Source organism: Crocuta crocuta, unplaced genomic scaffold (genome assembly GCF_008692635.1).
Source record: "Crocuta crocuta isolate KB4526 unplaced genomic scaffold, BGI_CrCroc_1.0 scaffold16, whole genome shotgun sequence".
Taxonomy (NCBI): domain Eukaryota; kingdom Metazoa; phylum Chordata; class Mammalia; order Carnivora; family Hyaenidae; genus Crocuta; species Crocuta crocuta.
The window spans coordinates 11,808,694-11,816,742 of NW_027531893.1; positions in this window are offsets into that span (position 1 = coordinate 11,808,694).

Below are 8,049 nucleotides of genomic sequence, written 5' to 3' on the forward strand. Positions count from 1 at the left end.
CAGCCCTAACGTTCCCAGGTGAGGGGGGAGGCCCGGCGGAGCCGGTGCGAACTTTCACGAGCCCGTCGCAGGCGTCGGGGTAAACGTAGCATAACCGCAAGTGATCACTCCTGCACTGAGAGGCTGGAAATACTAGTAACGCACCTGTACTTCCGGGCCTAGGCCTCCAAGTTTTCCGCAACTGTCAACATCCCTCAGGAATGGAACAGGCCATGCACCACAGGAAGGCGGGGCTAGCGCGCACGCCCGCACATGCGCAGGATGGCCAGTTGGCTAGGGGCGGAGGGGTTTGCGTGGGCTTGAGGTGTTAGGTTCCCAAGTGATCTCGGGTGTTCGAAAAGGGTGGTGATGCGAGCTGGGGTATCTGTTTCAGACCTCACCGCGGAATTTCAGACGGAAAAGACTTTGAAACAACAAGCCATAATTATGACTTGTCAGGTGATGATAATAGATCAGCTGCTGCTGTTCCACTTTAGGACACAACAGCTCTATGGTGGAGAGATGGTTTTCCATGTCTTAGTGCCAGTCTAGGTGGGATCCAGACCCAAGCACCGTGACTGCAGCGCCTGTCCACCGCACAGACTGTCTCCGTAACCGCTTCCACCCCTTCCACACATCATGATGTGTTTCTAAGGAATGGGAGAGGGCAAACATTTGCTTAATATATTCCTCTAATGGGGAATACGGAAATAGACTAGTCTACCACGTTTGCAGTCAGAAAACACTTCAGCAAGGACCAATGACGTTACAACCACAAAACCATTCCTTCTATCTCCTCTTTCGTGCACATCTCTTCTGAAATCTGCCTAAATGACTGGGTCACATTTTCAGTGTAGTAATTACACGTTTTGCCTTAACTTGTATTTGATAAATTGCCCAGTTAATAAAATTGTTTTCTACCAAAAGAAGCTTTGTGTGCCGGTTCAGAGTGTACCCTGGGAATTATTCAGATTCTTCAAAGAGCTCTGCAAACAGAAGAAAAGATTCATGTCTATTTTTGCCTTACAAGATCTAACATTGAATGTACCTCTGCTTAAGCAAATCACTTTTTCCAACTTATGAAAATTTTCAAACATTTAGAAAAAGTTTAAAGAGTTGTACAATGAACACCCACATGCCCACTTTCCAGATTCTACAGTGAACATTTCCCTATAGTTGCTCTATTACATAAAAATCTGTTCAATATATCCTCCATTTTGATACATGTCAAAGTTGCAGACATCAATATATTTCACCCCTGAATATATCAGCATAGGTACCATTAAAAATTCAAATTTCTTGTAAAAAGATCTTATTTGTAAGTAATCTGTATACCAAAGTGGGACTCAAACTCAGGACCCCAAGATCAACATGCTCCACTGACTGAGCCAGCCAGGCTCCCCCCCAAATCGGGTAATTTTTAAAGCCACCTCCAAGTATCTTTGCTTTATGTCACAAAGTAGATTCTACAAAATAGAAACTAGAGAAATGAAACTAACCTCTTCTATTTTATTTATTTTTAAGATTTTATTTTCAAATAATTTCCACACCCACTGTGGGGCTCGAACTCATAACCCCGAGATCAAGAGTCGCATGCTCAACGGACTGAGCCAGCCAGGCGCCCCTAAGCTCTTCTATTTAAGAGCTTACAAGTAACCTTTATAACATGAAAACTATTCCCCCCGTGAAAAACTTGGAATAATTGGTTCATTTAATATTTACCCAAATATATTTATTGGCTGCCATCTGGGACAGTCAGGTGCTAGAAATAAAAAAATAAAACAAGATCCACACAAGCATCCACTGTTTAGAACAGAAGTTTTTACTTTGGGACCCAGGGGGAGGCCCATAAAACTCCTGAAATTATATTCAAAAATTTGTATTACAAGTACATTTGGGGAAAATGTCCACAGCTTTCACTTTATACTCAAGTCTGTCACACACAGCAAAATAAGTTAAAACCATTTGGCTTGTGGATGGACAGCTATGTAAATGTAGCATTCTAGGAGCTAATACAGACATATGAGAAAAATATTGTAGGAAAACAAAACATGAAACCACTCATTGTGAGAACATTTGGCTTATATGTGCTGATACAGAACTTGAAATAGGCAAAAAGGAAACCAAGTAAAAGAAGTTTGTGGTTATTTTTCCCTTTGAGTCCATTCATGTGATTTTTGTTGTGTCCTCATTGATATTTACATAACCTTATTGAAGATGCTGCTTTTACCCTTTAGCTTTTTGAATCAACCAAGTGACACATACGGAAGATGTATTTATTATTCACCACGACAATGGAAAATTAATAAATTATCAAAAAGTGGGAGGGAAGTGAAGGTGAGTAGGAATATAAGTGGAATCACTAATGTCCTCAACTTCATTTCAGAGTAAATACTCTCTAAAAGGGATAAATCAAGATTCAAAGTCTTAATGTAATATTTTAAGGCATAAAGGGTGTTCACTTTTATTTCTAGAAGAAATAAAGTTAACAAAAATCAGGAAGTGGAGAGGATCGGAGAGCTGGTGCAAAAGACAATAAACGTCTCATTTTTTATAATAAGGAAACAATTGGTTCTTTCTAAATTAAGAAACAGACACAATGATGTTTTTTTACAAAGTAGAAGGTAAAAGTTTCTACGGAATGGGAGGTGGGGAGGTTACAGATGAGGGAAAAGAAATTGGCAATATCCCATTTTATATTCTTCTACACTCTCGGAATAGTTACCGTTTGCATGCATTTCTCTCATGAATTAAAAAAGTTAAGTCAATTACCTGGAAAAAATGGATTTCAATCATTTTTAAACCTCACCGGGCAATTTCGGAGAGAAGTCTGCAGTTCCTCAAGGCGACTTGAGGTGGCAGCACTGAGACAGATTGTAACCTACCTTGTTTCACCAAGTTTGCGAATATAGTTGAAAGCAAAACAAAAACAGCAAAACCCAATTTTGATGTAAAAATAGAGGAAACAGCTTAAAAGAAATGAATCGTCCCTGACTAACACCCTATAATCTCCATCCCCTCCATGAGAGGAATCTTCTCAGACATCCCATAAGCTCTCCAGGAGCCCCTGCCCCAAACAATCCCAGCTCTCCAACCCCAAGAAAAAATAACCACCTTCTAATCTTTACAGTAATCATGTCCTTAGAATTCCTTTGCAGTTTTATCACCCAAACATACATCCATACACACTATAAAAACATATCTAGGGGCACCTGGGTGGCTCAGATGGTTAGGCATCTGACTTAGGTCAGCTCAGGTCATGATCTCCTGGCTCATGAGATGGAGCCCCGTGTCACACTGTGTGCTGTCCATGCAGAGCCCACTTTGGATCCTCTATCTCCCTCTCTCTGCCCCTCCTCTGCTCGCTCACTCTCTCTCTGTCAAAAATAAATAAACATTAAAATCTATATTTATATCTATAAATACATATACATAGTCTCTTTGTATAGTCTCTCCATATGTATATATTCTTTTTCCCCAAAAGTTCTTTCCCAAAAATTCTTAATCCTTATTTATTTTTGAGAAAGAGAGAGACAGAGTGTGAGTGGAGGAGGAACAGAGAAAGAGGGAGATACAGAATCCAAAGCAGGCTCCAGGCTCTGAGCTGTCAGCACACAGCCTGACGTAGGGCTAAACTCACAAACTGCGAGATCATGACCTGAGCCGAAGTCAGACACTTAACCGGCTGAGCCACCCAGGGGCCCCTAGTCTCTTTTAATCAATAGGTATTCCTTGATCTTTTTTTTTCTTTACAATTGATTTGTTGAAGACAACAAATTTGTTGTGGAATTTTCCTTAGTCTGAATTTTCCTACAAATTGGCGGTTGGATCTAGGCTTAATCAGGTTTAGGTTTGAAGTTCTGGGGACTTATTCACAGAGGGCTGTTGTTTTCTTCATCAAAAGGCACATGGTACCTGGTTTTCTCTTTCTGTGTTGTGAGCAGGCACTAACATTCTTTTTTTTTTTTTTTTTGAAGTATGGTTTTGTTTGTTTGTTTGTTTGTTTGTTTTTAATGTTTTTATTTATTTCTAGGAGAGAGAGAGAGACAGCGTGAGCAGGGGAGGGTCAGAGAGAGAGGGAGTCACAGACTGAAACAGCCTCCAGGCTCTGAGCTGGCAGTCAGCACAGAGCCCGACGCGGGGCTCGAACCCACGAACCGCGAGATCATGACCTAAGCGAAAGCCGGACGCTTAACCGACTAAGCCACCCAGGCGCCCCACTAACATTCTTGACTTTACATTAATTCTGACCTAAATGAGAAAAGCTGCGAATTTTCCTATGCCACATATATTTTTATATCCAAGGAGGTTTGCCAAGATACAATTTCTTCTCGCCCTCTCGTTTTTCTTTTTGTTTTGACATAATTTCAGACTTGTAGGAAAGTTGCAAGAAGACGACAAAGAATTCTCTCAAAGTCTTCACCCCAATTCCCTGTATGTTAACATGACACTGCATTTGCCATATTGTTCTCTCTAAATGAATAAAGAAATATGAACACACATGATTTTCCTCTGAATCATTTTGCAATCCGTTGCAGATGTCCTTTCATCTATAAATAACTTAATGATGTTACTTTCTAATCAATAGACTTTATTCATATTTTGACACTTTTCCCCAGAAAAGTCCTTGATAGAAAGTCTAGAATAGTGTGCTGTTGAATAGTTCTTCCAACAGAAGGAATATTTGAAAGTCTTGCAACAGATATGAGTACAGGACCTTTATAGAATGTCCATCAGTGTGGGTTTTCCATTTTAGAAGATCCTAATGTTATTTTGTATGCTTAGTGATTTTCCTCCATAAACGTGTTGTACAGACCAGAGCCCCACCTGATATGAAAGCAGATGGATTTCTCATTGTTCACAAATCTCACATGGTGAATAATCATGTTTTCCTCCCAAGAAGCCTACCAAAGTCTTTAAAAGTATTCTTTCAACTGCAGACTTGTAAATAACTGGTATCACTGTTGGATTACACATGGGCTAGCTTTTTCTTGGTTCTTAGAATAGCACAGTGTAAGAGCTCGGATTCTAGAGCCAAATAAATCTGAGTTGTTCAAACTGAAAAGCTACTGGGCCTTTTAATTTCGTGCTGTTCTAGTTTACTCATCTGTAAAATTCAGGTTATACTTGCCCTTTAGTGGTCTTGAAACATTCTTGTGGTTTTTACATTAAACACACACACACGCACACCAAAAAAACCAAGCAGACAAAAACTCAGTGGATCCAACCATAGCTCCTTCCAGTTACACTTATGGTCTCAATTTTCATCACACACGTACCACCATCTCGTTTCAATATGGTTTCAGTGGCTTCATTCCACCCAAACAAATCTTACTAAAATCATCCCCATTGGCTTCTGTGATGTGCCAGCTGCATTAGATCCAGATAATCACTTGCTATTTGAAACTGACACTTCCCTTGCTTCCCAAGATCAAACTCTCTTTGTTGTGTTCTCTGTCCGACTGCCTCTTCTTCATCCTTCTTCCTCTATCCTATGTTTAACTGCTGAATTTCCTCACCACTTGCCTCTAATACTCTTTTCTTCTTCTACTTTGTATCCTCCATTCTTTTCTTTAATATCTATACCAGTGTTGTTAGACTGACAGTCAAACCCACTGATGAGTTGTGAAGTCAGTTTAGTGGGGCGTGGCTAGCAATTTTGAAAAACTGAACTGGATAAAAAACATCAGAGCAGCTCTTTCTGCCCATGGGTCCTCTCCCCATGCTTTAATAAGATCACCTTTTTGCACAACAAAAAAGAAGAAAGAGAGAGAGAGAGAGGAAGGAAGGAAGGAAGGAAGGAAGGAAGGAAGGAAGGGAGGAAGAAAAGGAAAGAAAGAAAGAAAGAAAGAAAGAAAGAAAGAAAGAAAGAAAGAAAGAAAGAAAGAAAGAAAGAAAGAAAGAAAGAAAGAAAACAGACTAAGGGTAACTAGGAAACAATCCAAATGTCCATCAACAGGCAAAAAGAAAAATATTTGTCGTCTATCCATACTACACAGGCATAAAAAAGAACAAAACTATGGACACATGGAACACTGTAAAAGTCAGCATTTTCTGTAAAGGCCCAGGTGGTAAATATTTTAGGCTTTGGAGACCATTCAATCTCTGTCACAGCTACTTAATTCGGTATAGCATGAGTCACTGTCAATATGCAAACAAATGAGTCAATGCTATGTTCCAATAAAACTTTATTTATGAACACTGAATTTTAAATTTAGTAAAATTTCCACACCATGAATGTTCTTTTCCTGTTTTTTTCCCCCAACTCTTTGAAAATATAAAGCCATTCTTAGCTCTTGGACCTTTATATAAATAGGTAGTGGGGGGCACCTGGATGGTGGTTAAGAATTGGACTTTGGATTTCGGTTCATGAGTTCGAGACCCATTTCGGGCTCTTTGCTGACAGCATGGAGCCTGCTTGGGATTTTCTGTCTCTGCCTCGCTCTCTGCCTCTGCCCCACTCTCATGAATGCTCTCTCTCTCTCTCTCTCTCTCTCTCTCTCTCCATAGTTTGTGGACTCCTGTCATAGATGAATCTCAGAAACATAATGTGGAGTGAAATAAGTCAAATACAAATGAATATGTATACTGTGTAATTCCAATGATATGAAATTCTGGATGGTCCAGACTCATCTAAATACCTGAGGCCAGGGATGGGAGGGAATTAACCTTACCTGGGTGATAGGGAAATTTGGAGGCGATAGAAATTTTAATTTTACTTGAAGTGGTATACAAAGGTATGCACATTGATCACAGCTTGTTAAACTGTACATGTAATATGGATATATTTTATCATGCGTAAAACATCCTTCCATAACATTGATTTAAAACATATCAGACTGCATCGCATGTAGGACAGGGTAACCGTGTTTCTGAAACTTGTGTTCCAGTCATGCCCATTCACAGATGGGCATTGAACTCATCCTCCAAAATGAGGGTCTCCTTGACGTTCCCCATCCCAGTGAAGGTACCGTCACCCACACGCTGGTTCAAGGCATGAACTCTGGTGTCTTGTCTCACTTCTCCTTCCGATCAGTGCCATATACACCTTCTCAGTATCTCTCGAAGCTGCCCACATGTCCATCTCCACACATGGACTCTGCCATACCTAAGTAGTCTGTTAAACAGAGAAGTCCAGTCCTCTGCTTAGAAGCCTTGGATGCATCCACAGAGCAAAGCATGCATCCTTCACAGGACCCACACATATGGCGGGGGGGGGGCGCCTTCTACCTCCTTGGATCTTAGCTGTCAGTTCTTCCCTATTCTTCTAACACAGCAAACTCCTTCCTGAGAAGCTGTTTTCTTTAACTGGATTGTTCTTGGCTTCCTTCCCCTTGTTAAACTTCTAACCTCTTTGGTAGAAGTTTAAGTATCATTTTCTCAGGGAAATGTCTGAAGTGCTCATAGGCATCTGCGCTGCTTCTTTCCTGCACTTGGCACTCTTGCAGTTATTTGTTTAGTCTGTCTCCCTGGATAGACTAGAAATGCTGTTTCTACAGAGACAGAGTCTGTCTTCAATATTATTTTGTCCCCAGTAACAAGCAGGTAGACTCTGAAAACGGTGTGGAATGAATGGATGGATGGATAATGAATTGGCACGCTGGCACACCATTCAGGTCTTATTGCCAAACATTTCCATTGTTTTCAATCTGGTTTCAATGAGTAGCACAGGCTGGGGTGCCTGGGTGGCTCAGTCGGTTAAGCATCTGACTTCAGCTCAGGTCATGATCTCACGGTTCATGAGTTGGAGCCCCGCATCAGACTCTGTGCTGACAGCTCAGAGCCTGGAGCTTGCTTCAGATTCTGTGTGTGTGTGTGTGTGTGTGTGTGTGTGTGTGTGTGTGTGTGTTTCTCTGCCCCTACCCTGACCGTGCTCTGTCTCTGTTTCTCTCAAAAATAAATAAACTTAAAAAAAAATGAGTATCACATGTTAAAGACATTCTGTGGGCCAAGCAAACAATTTTACATCCCAAGTCTCCACAGCCCAGTGTCTGGGATGCAGTGAGGGTTCAGTGAATGATTATTGAATGTTTTCATTCAATAAATACTTTCTAAGAGTCCACTATATGC